The sequence below is a fragment of the Heterocephalus glaber genome, unplaced genomic scaffold, assembly GCF_053883595.1.
Source record: "Heterocephalus glaber isolate CG9 unplaced genomic scaffold, H.glaber_assembly_v1.0 deba00000331, whole genome shotgun sequence".
NCBI classification, from domain to species: domain Eukaryota; kingdom Metazoa; phylum Chordata; class Mammalia; order Rodentia; family Bathyergidae; genus Heterocephalus; species Heterocephalus glaber.
In genome coordinates this window covers 50,522,371-50,539,866 of record NW_028258142.1, presented here as the reverse complement: position 1 = coordinate 50,539,866, position 17,496 = coordinate 50,522,371, and the positions used below count along the sequence as shown (strand labels likewise).

The 17,496-nt window shown below is 32.2% G+C and overlaps 1 pseudogene; it reads right to left on the bottom strand.

The window, feature by feature from the left end:
* LOC101705552 (ribosome biogenesis protein BRX1 homolog pseudogene) overlaps positions 1–17,086 on the bottom strand; it is a 28,165-nt pseudogene extending 11,079 nt beyond the window's left edge.
* Positions 17,087–17,496: the final 410 nt, after the last annotated feature.

The window sequence follows — 17,496 nt, the reverse complement described above, 5'->3', positions numbered from 1 at the left end:
TAAAATACATGCACATTTGAAATTATCAATTTCCCCATTTTTATATTTTAGTTTTCTCTAGAATAAAATTCTGGAGACTTCTGATTTCTATCTAATTCTTTCTTCTTTTTTTTTTTTTTTTGGTACTGGGGATTGAATTCAGGACCATGAGCTTGTGAGGCAGGTGCGGTGCCACTGAGGTAAATCGCCGGCCCTTCTATCTAATTCTTATTCATCTTCTCCTCTAAAGTCAAACCATTTTGCTGTCATTTAAGATGAAAAAATCAATTTGCTATTTTTCAGAATGTGATTCTCTTGTTTCTTCAATTTACGTGGCCAGAGTAATCTAGGCTGGTGCTCAACTGTCATGTTTTACATACAGAAATGAGTAAAATCTTGTCCTCTTTCATTCTCTATGCTCTTTATCTGGGTCTCTGTGTCTGCATCATGCTATCAATGCCATATGGAATCACTTAGCAAAAAATCACTGGGTTACCAGACATTGAAACATACATTCTTGGTTGGCATTCATTCATTCATTCATACAAAAAGTAAAAATGTATCTTGTAAGAGGAAGAAATAAATGGGACAATTTTTACTGTTGCCTTGAACCCTCTAAGCCAAAATTATTTAAAGGTTTCCCATGTGTTCTTGGGCAACTCATTTGCCCTTTTACGCATAAAGTTCTCAGCATTTTCAAATGGAATCTATTTCTTTGTTACCTTATTGAGTTATTTACAATATATGAACTCATGTGCATTTATTTTATGATTTGAGTTGTTATCCAGCACTACATTCTTTATTTTCTTGGTGATATTGTCTCAGCTTTCATCACTTCACTGGTGCCTTGTTCTGTTGTTTTCTTTCCCCCTATTTTTATAACTTTATCACCATGGAGTTTTTTTTAAAGATCCTTATTTTCTATAACTACAAAGTATTCCAAGCTCAGCTCATCTATTTTCTGCCCCAGTCTTACAATCAGGCGTTTCTCCAAGGAAACTATTTCTTTTCAGTACTACTAGAAACTGGTGACTGGGCCCTAGGTGTGCTGATTACTATTTTTTTAAGGTTGCTTCTAAGCCCTCTCAACCAAAAATCAAAGAAGTATATGTGTATGTACTCAGCTATGTATATATATATATATATGTGTGTGTGTGTGTGTGTGTGTGTGTGTGAGTTCATTATGAGTACATGTAGATGTTGCCAACCGTGTTGCATTACCACATGCATCATTCTAGCCTTTGCCTTTTGCTTATCTGTAAGTCCCTTCTCCAATGAGAGTATATCTGGCTCCTACCATCCACCATCTGTTTGCTTAGTTGTTCCACTTCAGTATATTTGTGTAGCAGCATCCAAATTGCTTAACTTTAACCCTCGGTGAAACAGTTTTAGCAATATAGTACAATGATTAATGTACCGTACTCTTTTACTTTTAGTCTTCCAGACTCATTACTAAACTTGCTCAAGTCACCATATTTCCCCATCCCCTTCATTGAGGTCATTTCTACCATTTGTACCACAGTTAGACTGCATAGTCACCTATTGCATTCCATCATGAGAGTCTCCTGGCTACCTGAGTAAGTCTTATTAAAAATATATATATACATATATATATATGACTTTTTATGACAAATTAATTTTTATGTCATGAGTAAAGATCAGTTAGTTTTGTCAAACGAAAAACTGTATCCAAAGTTACAGTATAATACAAATAGGTTTGCACTCATGAAATCTCCCTATGTTCACCTACTCAACCTCTGTATCCCACCTTCACACCTCTGGCAACTATGGATGTATTTTTACTGCTGTCATACTTTTCCCTTTTATACATTAGTATGCAAGTATAATTATGTACTACTGTCTTCACATTTTGCCTTTTATAGATTACTGTAAAATATAATTATACACTATGTAACTTATTTGCATTGGTTCCTTTACTTAGTCATATACATTTAAAATTTATTACTTGTTATGAATCATGAGCTCATTCCTTTTTTTCACTAATGTTACATTGCATAATGTATCCACATTTATTTGCACCTATGAGTAACCAATTTGTTGGATCTAATTTAGAGTACAATTAAATAAACTGTGAATATTCACTCAGAATATCAACAATATGAATAAATATTAAAATTAGTCGTCCTTATAAATTAAGAAGGAAACTACTAACATTCACTTACAACTTTTTATGTGGACAATGCTTTCGTACCAGATGAATAAATAACTAGGGGTATAACTTATATAGGTCATATAGTAAGACTATTTTCAGCTGTGTAAAAAAAGTATATGCTATTGTCTAAATGGTCAAACTCCAAAGTTCACAGATAAGATCTTTTAGGAAGTGACTAGGTCATGGGGGCTCTGTCTTCATTCATGAATGGAGTTCATCTCCTTAGGAAGTGTTTGATTATTTGTCTGTTTGCCATTTCCGCCAAATGAAGATGTGGCTTCAAGGTGCCACCTGCCAAGCAGAGGCCTCACCAGACCACGAATCTTCTCCTAACTTCATCTTGGAATTCTCAGCCTGCAAAAATGGAAGCACTGAATTTATGCTATTTTTCTTATTATTGATTTTGAGTTTCTTGGATATTGGGTATAATTGTCAAATATTTATTTTGAGAATATTTTCTTACATTTTTCTGGTTGGTCTTTCCATTTTCTTAATGCATCCTTCACAGAGCAGCTTTTAAAATTTTAATGATGGCCAACCTTCATTACTCATTTTTTTTTCCTCCCATAGATTGTTTTTGGTGTGGTGTATAAAACCTCATTGCCAATCCCAAGGTTATAGAAATTTTCTCCAGAAATTTGTTGTTTTGTGTTTTGTCTGGAGCTCTGTGGTTCATTTTGGGGTTAATTTCACAAAATATGTGAGGTCTAGGTGTAGGTAGTTTTGTTTACTTTTTTGTTTGTTTGTTTGGTACCGGGAATGGAACTCAGGACCTTGGGCTTGCGAGGTAGACTCCCTGCCATGGACCTAAACTCCCGTCCCTCTAGGTATTTTTTTTCCTCATTTTAAAAAAAATTAATGTCCAAATATTGAGCATCATTTGTTAAAGATAATATCCTTTTCCACTGAATTGCCTTCTCTCTTTTGTCAAAAGTCACCCAACTATACTTGCATTGATCTATATATGAGTTTTCTTCTAGTCCATTAATCTACATGTCTATTTTTTATTAACATAATGTTGTCCTAATTGCACTGTCTTTAGAGTAAGTTTTAGAGTTTTTTAATGTCAGTCAAACCTTCTCCTTTATTCCCTCTTAATATCGTGTGAGCTATTTTTGGTCCTTGTCTGACCATATCAACTTTAGTATCATCTTGTTGATCTCCGTAGATTATTTTTTGAGAATTTGTTTTGGTTATATTTCCCCTGGAGACTAGTCCTATAATGGAGAATGTTCCAGCAGTACCACACAGTGATTACTCTTCCCCACACTTGATTAGAACCAGAGAAGAAAATTTCTTGTATGATCCCATGAGAATATCGTAGTACCTCTGAGGAAACAACTTTAAAGGTAGGAGACTTTTAGGAAACTAAGAATGCAGCACCCAGGAATTTCTCATTCTCATTGTAGGCCATACTCACATTCTAGCAACTTACCAGAATTACCTTTAAGTGGTCATCTACATGTATAGTCCCAGTGATTTCGGCTCCAGGTAAGTCAATCTCAGCTGTGACTCTCTGAATTCATATACAGCTACAGTGTCCCTGTTACCTCAGGTTTTTTTAATTGGTTCATGAAATGTCATTGTTTCCCTCTGTTGAGTTCTTTGTTTTGATTTGATTTTGATTTTTTTTTCTTTTGGTGAAGATGGGTGTGAAGGCTTCCAGGGTTTTTTATGTTAGGGATGAAACTAGAAGTCCAAGTGGTTGTTCAGTTGGGAAAGTAATGTTGGGTCTTGTTACTACAATGGGTTGCAGTAGAAGCCATGCATGTGCATGTATGGGCTTGTGTTTGTGTGTGTAGGTATGGGGTTGTGGTGATTTTTTCTCCAATTCAAAGATAAAACCAATGGTAAAGTAGCATAACTGCACATCAATTATTGTACAATTACTAAAATTTTAGAGTTTTCATAATAGAGTCTTCTAAATGCCTCAGACGTGAATACTGAATGTTTCTTTGGCACTGTTTTTCTTGTTCTTATCTACTTCTACAACTTCATTTATTCTTGAGTCCCTTTCCTCCATCATCAAAACTTCTTACCACTTCTTGACTTTGTAATCACTTTTACCTTTGTCTCCAGTCCTTCAACAACCAGTTTATTCTTGGTCACATAAAGTATTACAACTTGTTTTTGGCTTTTTATTGATCAAGAATGTCATGTCCCCTGTTTAATCTCTTCAAGTACAACCTCCATCAATATTTCTTATATGGACTATTGAAACAGGTTTTAATAACTGGTTTTACTTTCTATGTTTCCTATGAGAACCTGAGTCTTTTAGTCATCACTGTATATGTTCTATAATTCAACCAAACAGATGCTTTTAGGATCAATATGTGGTCTATGCAGTGCTTTGCTACTCAACATGTCCTTTTCAGATTGACCATCTATCCCTAAAATACTTAAGTAGTAAAGATGCGAAGTAATTACAGTGCAAATCAACTATCTCAATTCCTATGTTACTCAACTGAAAATTTATTAGGAAAATATTTCTTAAGGAAGGAAGAAGTAGTTCGTATTTCATTCTCAGGTAAACAATTTCTTTCTTTCTTTTCTTTCTTTTTGTTTATTTATTTATTTTTTTGGTACCAGGGGTTGAATTCAGGTCCTTGCACTTGCGGGCCAGGGGGTGGAACCACTGAGTTAAATCCCCGGGCCTGATAAACAATTTCTTGAGGAATAACTCTTTAGATAGCACTGCTTTAAACTAAGACTGACAGGAAGCCTCCAGGACTGCAAATCTGGAGAGTATGAAGGCTCAAATCTTCTGGTAAGTGTTTAGCCTTCCATTAATACCAAAGCAAAACAAGAAAATCAATTTTCTCCTTAAATATTCCTTTCTGGATTCTCTAGAATGAATCTGAGGCAAATCAGTATTATAGTATAACAACAAAAAAAGAAATAAAACAAATTTAGACTAAACTAAAACAGAGGTCTCATTTTATTACTATTAATCTTATAGCACAATAAAATCTCATTTCTAGTATCTTTTCTCTTTCACGTTACTTCTCTCTTCTCTTAACTTTTTGTGCATTGTGAAAAATAAAATTTCAAATAACAAGCTGAGAAGATGATATTTTTAAATCACTTAGAAAGTTGCTAAATGTGTGTAATCTAATTTTTAGGAGTAGCAAAGAATAAAATAGATCTTATCAAGTGTCACTGTGGAAATACTACCTTCTGATTAGTTAACAGCTCTGATGCTATTCTAAATTTGAACAAATTCAAGGAATTGAAACTTCTGTGTAATACTAATGAATTTTACCACTTTACTAAGAAAAAATCCACTGAGTTTTTCTCAAGAGACTTTAAAGTCCCTTCTTTATATCATTTATTTTCTGCAACAATTTCTCTCATCTCTACCATTGCTCAATGACCTGTAGCTTCATATTTTGTATGTATTCTACCCTAATTTTTAACATTCTCCCCCTTTAGCTTGTTGTTTGCTGTACTTGGTTCATTAGAAACATTATACATCTCTATGTATGATATTTTTCAACTTATATTCTTTATTTAATAAGCAGACATTAAAGTTACCATATGAGAAAATGCTTATAAAACTCTTGTACTAAATTGAAAAAGAAAACCAAAATACTTTTGAAATTAATGCTTAATATCTTAATGATTTAATTTAATAATTTTGAAAAAAAATGAGATGAAGAATAGAGACCTAAAACCAAGATTATTAATCTATGAAGTTTAATAACTATTATATTTCTGGAAAGATGTTATCAATCAAACCTTTAAATTATTTTAATTCAGTGTGGTAAGAAAAGAGCATTTCATTTTAAGGTCATACTAAAGTTAATGTGAAGTCTTACCAACTCCCATGAATAATACTTTTCTTTCTTTTAATTTATGGAAATATCTGGATTTCTGCTTAACAAATGGCTCAAGTTGAAGACATTTTTAATGGCAAAAATTACATGTCTTATAAGAATATTTGAGATGGAAAATTGAGTCACATCATATCAGATTTTATGAAAAGTAAAATGTTCATTTTTGTTTTTGTTAATGTAAGATTAGAGAAGATGTTAGGCAGCGTGATACCATTTTATAATACATCAAATTCCTCCTACATAAAGACAGATATATCAATGAAGTAAAGAGATAAAATAATAATTAAATACATAACCACATAAAGCAAAATTAAATGAATAAGAAATATATTTACCATATTTTGATAATTGTCTTCATTTACTTCTGCATGTGGAACGCTACCTAGAACATATAAAATCAATTTATTCATTAATATTCTAGAAAAATTATCTTTTCCTGTCTCACTAACAAAGGTCTATATGGCCAGATGATGTTCATATTCCTGAGCTATTTTTTTAAAATTGTGGCTCAATGGGGAAAGCATATATTAAAGGACATTATCAAAAAGTTACAATGAATTTAATTTTGTTGAGCAGACATATGAGGAATAATTCCAAATTATTATATATGACCCAAATTATTTTTTGACATTATCCACAATTTGTATCTATGCCTCTCTCACATTATGAGTTATTTCATTTTTTCCTTTTAACTATTTTCTCTTTCTATTTAAATTCCAAGACAATTAGGCTCTTACATCCTACAAAGTTAGGTTATAACTTAGCAGAAAGCAAATAATGTTATGATTTTTAGGGATAAAATCCTTATCCAAATGGAAAACTATGGTAGAGAAATACAGTAATACTTTACCAAGTGTCAATTAGGATGGAAGCACCATGCCATAAACTCTGTGGATCTACTAGTACATAGTCTACTACATATTCATATTTATGTTTTATGGTATATGTATGAAACACAAAACCAAGATTGTTACCACTACTGCTAATAATTCCATCAGAGAAAAATATTCTCTGCAGGTCTTCATGAAGCATTTTTTCAGTTTCTTTAAAGAAAAAATGCCCCAACTTTCCTTGTAATATTTTTTGGAAGTACAGGAAAGATCCTGGCTCAACCAGCAAAGCGAGAGGATTAAATATATAGGAGAAAAAATGGCTCTTTTTCTCCACAATCTTAAGGAGTTCACTAGGCTGAGATGAGAGGAGAGATAGTTGATGTGACAGAACCAGATTATGGGCTCACAATGAGAAAATCCACTGGAAGGGGCCCAAGAGAAGTATATACAGCTTGTGATATCAGATTGCTAAACACTCCTATCAGCAAGCCCCAACAAGGAACCTATAGACCCCTGTGCATTGGTTTTACTTTGTGACCACTTCCTTTTAATAGCAAACATAACTGAGTCCCTTCACTGCACAGTGGACTTGATTTCTATGTATGACCTGAGTCTTTGCAAAAGCTGTATTAGCATTACCTGTCTTGCTGACTCCGGAGTCCTAGAGCTGACCCCTGGAAAACCACAGCGGATGATAATGGAAGTAACAAAGCTCTACCAGCGTATTTCAATGCGACTGCATGGGATGCTTTTCCTTATACTCGTGGGAATTGCCTTCACACTCTCTCTAAACTCTACTACACACAAAATGGTAAGACTCGGGACAAACTTTGAGATGCAGGGAAAATGGGTTTTAAAAATAATTTTGATTAAACCAGTTTGGAAAACATGAAGTTAGTTTGAAATGAATATGTTTTAATATGCCCACACTTGCCATGAGTATCTGGAAGTTGGAGGATGGAATTGGGTGGTAGACATGTTAAATTTTCCAGATGTGTTTATCATACACCATTTTGATCGTATGTCTGTGTGGAATATTTTAAAAAGTTGTTATAAAAATCATTAGAAAATACTGCCTTAAAAATGGATTTTCTCTACTTTCAGATGACTCACAGAGATAATTTATCTGTGACTGAAACATTGACAGTGCTGGTAATGACTCTGTTGTTGTGTTTAGCATCTAAATATGTGCCCAAGTCTCGCAATGCACAGAATACACTGTCTAAGGCTTGCTTCCTATCCTTATACTTGCCAAAATCTTATTATCTCATTTTCCTTCAATTATTTCCCACTGAGCCAGTCTCTTTTGTATTTTTGTATTATTTTACTTTGCAGAATTGTGTAACATCTTTGTAAGGCAAAAATTTTAAGTGAGGGAAAATACTTGAATAAAAAGGAACACCATGTAAGTTACATTTAAATAGGTAGATATAAACTTTTATGCTCCAGTGTATTTTAACCAGGTTTCATTTCAGTTTAAAGATAATAATCATTCTTTCCATTTAGATCTTGAGATTAAACCAGTGTTATTTGTTTGGTTCATATAAATGAGAAGACTCATTCCTGTATTTCGAAACATTTTATTAGTAGAGCTATTTAATTTCTTTGCATTCTCCTTTGTGTTTTATTTATCTTTACAGTTGCTATGTATGTATGAGCATGAAATAGTATTTTACAGCAGTATGTTTGTGCCTAGACATTTTTTTGTGAGTTTTGTATTGCTCTCTTTCTTTTATGCTAATGTTATAAATAGTGGCTCCATGGTTATATTTGAAACACTTAAAAAATATGAGTCAAAGTTATTAACAGTGACTTGAATAAAGCAGAAATTCATAGTTTATTGAAAGAAGAATTTATTTTAATGTTTTGCACACCATACCAAGAATATTCCTTAACAATAGAAATTCCCCTAATGACATTGTGTTAAGCAAAATACAAGCACACAAGGACAAACATCAAATGTTCTCACCTATACATTGAAGCTAAAAAAACAGTAGAATAATAGTAAACAGAGTTTGGGAAGGAGGTGAGGGAGATAGAAATAAAACAAAGTTGAAAATGATTACAAAATTAACAGGGAAAATAATTTCTTGTCTTCTGTAATAAAGTATGATGAATGCAGATAACAATAATTTACTTTATATTTGAAAATGATATAGAATAACAGATTTAAATGTTCTTAACACAAAAAATAAAAATTTTTTCATGTGCTGGATATGCTAATTACCTGATTTAATAATTATATACAATTATCTCAATATTACATTATATCTAGTATATTTTCAATAAAAAATTTTTTCCCTAAAGCAGCTAAATTTTGACACTGAGTTTAAATTTCTTCTTAAATTGCTTCCTGATTATCAGTGCAACATATTTACTTCACAAAAATAAAAATATTAGAAAGTTTTTAAGGAATATATAAGAACATTAGTTGATGTTTCCTGGAATTTACTTTTAAATTATTTTCTCACAAGAAGCTTCAATTTGACGTCCCATGAATTCAAATGTACATGTCTTGTGAATGGCCATCAGCACAATCTATCTGTGTCCTAACTATGTACCATACTCCAGAGTATCTTGGATATGCTCACTTATATTTTTATATAACTACTGTCTTACTGACATTCCACTTTTTCTCTATTTATATAATCTATTGCTAGATAAATAGAGGGATAATAAGCTATAAAGTTAAATTACATCATTCTTTGCTTTTCTGATATATCCAAAGTTTTTCTTTTTCCTTATTAGCATATCTTCTTTTTGAGAATACAGGTAGAAAGATTTAAAGTTGATATGATTAGTTATTTAATAACTTCTTAATTTGATTTTTAAAGGTCATAATTCATGAATCTATCAGGTAAAGTAAGAGTAGAATTGACTGATTCTCCTTGTTCTCGGTGGAATCATAAAATGTGAAATATTTTGTCAGTCAACTCTAATAGGGCCTCCTTTTTTCTTATAGGTAAAACAGCAGCATAAAATGAGATTAATTTGTTTGTAACATTGTTGAATAGAGAATGCCATTTTTCAATAACTCTCTTTGATATCATAGTGCTTTTTTATTTTTTATTCATTAAGTTTATTGGTACATTTTAGGTATACAATATGATGACATTCATCACTGGGAATTTATACCTTTATATGATGTATCTTGGCTCTTAGTTTTCCCCATTCACCTGCCCTTCCTTTCAACCCCTCCACCCTTCCTTATTTACAAAGACTTTGTTTCCAATTTTTCCTTTTCTCATATTTATTCCTTTCCCTTCTTTCCTTTCCCCTACCCCTCCCACTTCATCATGGTGCTTTTGAGTGGCTTAAAGGACATTACTCTGAAACTATCATTATCATCTTAAAAATGTGAATTGTTTGAAATTATTTCTATTAGGTAAAACTGAAGATGGCTGGGAACTGCTACATGACTCAATAATATGCATTTATTTAAAAAAGCTTTGAACTTTATAATTTCAGTATGATGTCAAATATGCATCTGAATGATAATACTGTATCTATCATTTACTTTGGTTTAAGTATGTATAAGGTGAGTATATAGGTATTTAACATACACAACTTACTTAAGCATATATATGAGGAAAAATTATTCCTTTTCTGTATTATAAAAATGAAAACTGAAGCTGGGGGAGTTGACGTATATGCCAAGTACTTACAGTTTGGAAAGACAGAAGTTTCCTCATTTTGTTATTAAAATTTATTTTATGTGGATGACATAACATTGATGTTCATAAAAAATAAATTAGAGTTGTTATCTCAAATACTTGATAAATTAGTTTCAAATAGAAATGCATGTGTGACTTATATTAAATTGTGTTAATATTTGTATTAAATCTCAAGTGAGATTGCCTTTATAAGAGAAAATCTCAAATTTTCTGACTCAGTAATGAACATGAATAGATGATCAAAATTTCTGATAAGATGTTGAGTGAAACTGTTTTTATTCCTTTACTTTTATTGTGAAAAAGTATAGAGAAAGTTTACTATTTCAGTTATTTTTCAATGTACATTTTTGTGACACTGAGTATAGTTATATATTTAATGGGCAACTGTGTTCACCATCTGTGTCCAGAACTTTTTCAATTTCCCCAAATGAAACTCTATCCAGTAAATATTATTTCCCTATTCATTCTTTCCGCAGCCCCAAGCAACTATACTTTTGCTCTCTTGTTATGAATTTGATTTTTAAGATGCCTTATATAAGTGGTATCATTCACCATTGTTTCTTTTATTATGCACTTGTTCATTTAGCATAATGTCTTTAAGTTTCATTCATATTTTAGCACGTCAGAATATTTTCTTTTTCATCACTAAGTAACATAGTGAGATTTTATCTATTCATTCATTTATTAATAAATAAAATTAAATTCTTAAAGAAGAGGAAAGTGTTTTCCCCAAAACAGTAGTTTTTGAATAATTTAATGATTTGGTTAAATAAACCATTACATATTTAATCTGGGTGTTCACAGTTTATTCATAATATAAAGTAGAGTAATGAGTTTCTAATTAAAGTTAAAGGTACTCTAAAGACTCAAAACAAGCCCTCCACATCCCTGAGTTATACATTTGTTGATTCAATAAAATGTGAACTGAAAATATTTGGAAAAAAAATTCCTTCCATATGAACATGTACAGAATTCTTACTCTTGTCATTATTCCATAACAATACAGTTTCACAAATAGCTACATGGCATGACATTGTAATAGATATAAATGATCTAAAGATTTAAAGGTTGTGAATAGATTATGCAAATTTCATATGCAAATATGTTATATGCAAATTATAAAGAAGGGAAATGAGCATCTGCACATTCTGGTAAGTAAAGTGTTCCTGGAACCGATCTCCCATGGATACTAAGGGAAAGCTAACTTGAAGTTTACTTCGAAAAGAGAATGATTCCTTTATGAATATCACTTACAGACTACTGACCTCGACTAGATTATAAATCATAGTGAAAGTTTATCAGATAAGATGTCCTCATTAAGATTTGAAACTTTCTTAGGAAAAACATCTTTCTAGTGAGTTTGTGTAGTTGTTTAGGTTTCTTATAAAATCCTTTTTCCTGAATATTCAACTTATAGTTTTGTTAAAAATATTTATCAAATACTGACATTGAAGCCATCGTTTTCTACCTGGAAGTAAAATTTGTCGTACGATTCGGTATTATTACACACATAGCTTTACAAATGTTTATAATTGTCAGCAGTGCCACGAAGGCAGACTCAGAGTCCTGGGAGGAAGGAAGTAGGCTACTTTCTGGGGTCATGCCAGGCAGGGCTTACTTTCCTGGTCATTCAACCTCATAATGCTCTCTTGTCTGCTGATCACTGTCCTAGTCATGTTACTCTCCCCTCACATTTATGACAGAATTGGTATGATACTGATGTATAGAGAGATACTTATCTCATGTTTGATATTCCTGTTTTCATACACTGGAGTAAATCTCCTTTATGGCAAATGATACCAATACTCAGATTGGGCACTCTACTACAGGGGTAGTGACAAGGTTCAATATGTGTGGGTTTCCCATGTTTAACCTCTGGTTCAGTTATGCACTAGTTGTGTGCATAATCACTGTATATTTAACTACTACTAGAATTTTTCTCACTATGGGGTAGGTATAATAAAACTACACTTGGAAAGGGTGAAATAGTTTCTAGTGACAGAAACAGTTTTCTTCATACTTGAGTTTATCACTCATTTTACCCCTTTATCCTTTGCTATTTAACATATTCAAAAAGCAGTACCAAATTGTTAGTTTCATTTCCTTTGAAATGATGACATGATTTTATTTTCTCTTTCTCTGCTCATTATAGAGAATTTGTATCTACTGCTTATATCTTGTTAAATAAGTTCCACTGTAGCACAGAAAATCATTACCTTTTCCTGACCAAAAGCTACTGGGTGGTGTATCAAACTGTGAGGAGTCCATTCTGCATTGCCCATGGGTACTTAGTAGAGAAGTTTAGATACTCCATCTGTGAGCAGGGAGAAAATGCAGATTCTGATCAATATGTTCTGGTCTCCTATAATACTGGTTTAAAAGAATCAAAGTTTTTGAACATTAAAATGACAAAAAAAAATGTATGTTGTTGGTTAAAAGCCAAAGTATAGCAAATTGACATCACAGACATACTGTCTTCAAAAATGAATATACTCCAGCTAGGAAATTAAATAACCTTTCTCTAAACAAGAAGTAAGTCATTTCCAGGAATCACTTCTATCATATTCTAATAACAGATGGATGGGTTGTTCCTTTTGTAATGACTGATTCCTCTTTAAATTGAGTTATTCACTATAAGATTCCATTTTGTATCAAACAAAAATGTTCTAAAAAGATATATCTTCCATGGGTGATAAAACATGTCTTGTATTCTCCTGACCATCTGACTGCCTTTGATTTCACCTGAATAAGACATGGGTTTTAGTTTGTTATGTAACTTGCAGTATACACAGAAGGTATTTCATGACAAGCCTGAAAAGATTTTGCTACTATATTGTACAATAGTGAATTCCCTCAGGCACATTCTAGTAAGAGTCTGAGGTCATCTTGTCTAAGCACAATAGTGCAACATTCGTATTGGGAGCTAACAACTTCCTCTGGAAACTGCCATTACCAGCAAACAATACACTGTACTCTCTTCCAGTTTATATGATCAGAGAAAAGTTTCATTGTTTCTACTTTTTTAGGAAGTAGTTCATTTGAACAACTCATACAGACTAATTACTAATGAAAGACTGGTGCATCATATATTGAAAACTGTTCAACTCCTTGATAGAAAATCATTTCAATTAACATAAATCTACATTACACTTGTTCTACTAAATGCTGAAAAATAATGAGATGCTCTATTGTCTTTTAGAAAAATGTAGAATCAATTTGTATTCAAACAATTGGTTATATAAATTTATTCAGATTATATTTTGGTTAAAATCACACTCCTTAGTGAAGTCTGCAAGCTTATTAGTTTGAGAACTTATGTGGTACAAAACCAAGTTTTGTTTTTTAACATAGGAGCTATGACACTGAAATCAAGGATGTTCAGAAACCATCATTCAACTAGAACTTTAAGAATGTGAAAAATTACGAAAAACACCACAATAGGAGTATGCTGAGCCAGTGAATGTTTATTTGGCTTGGTTAGTAAGCAGAACTAGAGATCTCTAAGGCATCTGGTTCATTTGACCACATCCAGTATTAAAACAGACTGCAAGATGCTGCTCAGCAATAAGCTAAGTATAACATGCTGGGTAGGTAGTGAAGGATCATAAATAGCCACACCATTCTAGTTGGTGAAAATAATTCTGAAATACAGAACATATTGGGATAAATAATGTCTATAATTCATAACATTATGACAAATTTTAAATACTCAACTTTTATAAACAGAAATTCCTTAAACACTAAGTTATCAAATTTCAAATTATAATTTTCTATTTTAACAACTCAGAAAGACTCTTGAAATCCTTTGAGTAACTATCCAGCCAAATGTAAAAGTGTTAGAGAAATCAAATTATAATAAGCTTTAGATCTTATTTTGAAATTTTTGTATTTCTCAACAATTCTACGTTTAAAAGTTAGTATGCAAATACTCATGAAATAATAACTTAGGTAATCTCAATTCTAACTAGTACTAGAATTTATTATAATCTATCAAAATTTCAAAGTCAACCATTTATCCACTTGTACATCTCATTAATGGATCAAAATCTGAATAAAGAACTGGATTATATATTCAAATATGTACCAATTCTATATATCGACTCATATGTTTAAATATAATTTATTTAATTATAACATATTTATATCATATAATTATATTTATAACTATAATTGTATATTTATAATATCATGTGTTTATATTTTATAATATAAATATGTAATATATAATTATATTTATTTAGATATTCTATTTAAATGTATAATTTTATATTTAGGATGAATGTATATGTAGCTCATAATAAAATCAATACTAATTTAAGTAACATTAATAATGGTACACTTTTAAACTAGTACTTAGACATTTATATCAAGTGCTGCTTAAAACCTAAACAAATGGCCTAATTGGTACAATTAATTTACTTTGTTTTTCTTTATTCTTTTTTTTGGTTATTTGAGATAGGGTCTCCCTATGTAGTTCAGGCTGGCCTTGGACTCATTATGTAGCCAATGCTGGCCTTGAACTCACTGTAATCCTCCTGCCTTATTCTCCTAAATCCTGGGATTACAGGTTTGAACCACCATGCTCAGCCTTCATTTAAACACTCAGGACCTGTTTGACTGTGAAACTTTGAAACTGGACTACATTGTTTCGTGGCCTAGAACTTCTGTTAGTCTGTCTCTGGTGTTTGATCAATGACACTCCAATACTAAGAATGCCACTATTATGTGAGTGTCTTAGTCAAGTTTACTAATATTAGTTTCAGTTTATTCACTTTTCAAATACAGTAATAATGATTTTCCCCTCATGAGTTTGGATGGTGTGGCCCTGATGTAATGATTCAGTGACTGTGTAATGATAAGGACTTGGCTAGTGTTAGCTATGTTTGATTTTTCTGTAACACCAAGTTTAATTTCTGAGTAAATTAATGCTTATCCAATGTCATCTATTTTTATTCTGGATACTGTTTATTCCCATGCTGCCCCAGGGTGCTAAATTGATTGTTCTTATATGTCTCTGAAAATTATCCTATATACTTCAGTTTCTTGTTGCCTGGTCTCAAATTTACTATACTATCTATAAGCTGTACAATAGTACACTTTTAAGCTCTACTTAGACATTTATATAAAACGCTGCTTAAAGCCTAAAGAACTCTCCTACGTGGTGTAATTCATTAATCTTTTTTAAATTTTAAATCTTTTTTTGAGAGAGACTCACTATGTAGTTCAGGCCAGCCTTGAACTCACTGGGTAGTCTAGGCTGGTCTCCAACTCACAGCAATCTCCTGCCTCATCCTCCTGAGTGTGGGGATTACAGTCATGCACCACCCTGCCTAGCTACAAGATTTTTTTCGTTTTTTTTAGGTGATACAGTGCTTTATTTAGAAAAAGATAAACACCACTGATTTTAAGATATTTTTTTCTTTGAAATGGCACTTTAATTAGACAAAGTAGTCCAGGATAATAGATATATTTACACACTGAATACAAAATAAATATACAATATTTGGAAAACTTAGTTATCCATTGATTCATTTTGCCATTTCCATTGTTCATCTTCTGTTTCAATTTTCTTTGCCTTTTGTAAATCCTTTTTTTCCTTGCTTTCAAATCAACTTTTGGCTCTGGTTTTACCCACGGTGTTTCTATTGGTTTTTCCTCAGCTGGCGTAACAAAAACATCATCAGTGGGATCCTGTGGAAGAACAGTCTTTGGCTCTTTCTTTCTCAGTTTCTGCACATCTTTTACTTGATGTTTCTCTTTGTATTTTGCAGCTGCGATGGATCTTATGATATGCCGATGCATGTTTGGTGACTGGTAGTGAGGATTTTCATATAAAGTTGGTCCTCCAAAACCTCCCTGAAAAATCTTTATCAGATTTAAGACAAAACGAGGTCCTATTTCTACAAGTTGAGCATCTTCATCTATGACCTGAAAGTTCCGAAACCATATTCTATTATCCAAAATGGTGAAAGTAAATACATGGTCCACAAATGGCTGGCTTTTGGGATGATATCGTGGAGTACTAAAAATCTGAATTAAGAGTTCTTTTAACAAAGCATAATGTGACAATTCATCAAAAGCAGGGTCAAAAGACAAAATTGGCCGAGAACCTTTCAAATAGTTTCCAGTCATCTTCAGTTCTGCTAGAGTATGAATATTTTGAACAAGGAATTTGGCAGAGGGCCCATGCGGTGAATTCGAAATCCACATATAAAGATCTTGTTTTTTCTTAGCCTCAAAGTAGATGCATTTATTGCAGTTTTTCATTGCACAGACCTCATTAATCACCAATAATTTATCTTTAAGATCCATTTTAGTATCTGCTTTAGAATGAGGCATCAACGTTCTCAAGTCTTGCATTAAATGTCTTGTTTTGAAATTTATTCCTCTGGAAGAAAAGATAAGAATCCGTTCCATATTTTTTCACTTGCCCTTGTAAATGGGACCTGGGATATGGTCCATCTCTGCTTCCTCCATCTCCTCTGGCACAGCTGAAGACATGGCTGGAGGCTCGGCATCTTTTTTGTTTCTTTTTGGCTTCTTTGCTGAAACTTCCAAGTCCCCATGCCGCTTCTTCTTGGTTGCCACCATCTTGCCTTACAAGCTTTTTTATGAATGAAAATTTCTCCCTGACCCACAAGCATGCCTTTGCTGATGGCACCAGCTTGAAAATTATAGGTGATATTAAATCATATTATCACTAACCCTCTTGACAGAATTTTTAAAAGTTGCTTATATGACTAATTCAAAATAAAAATACAAATATATGCAAAGTTAAAAAGTGGAATGAGTAACAAGTTTATTAAATTTTCCTTCTTAAAGAAAACTGAATATTTTTAACACTGGCTGGGTCAATAACATAATGTTATAACTCAATGTTCTTTATTGTGTTCTTTATAAAGCTATTTGAGTAATCTACTTTCTTTATATATAGATTTCAATTTTTAGCTTTTCTAGCAATCTGGAATACAGCAACATAATAGCTAATGTGAATATTATTA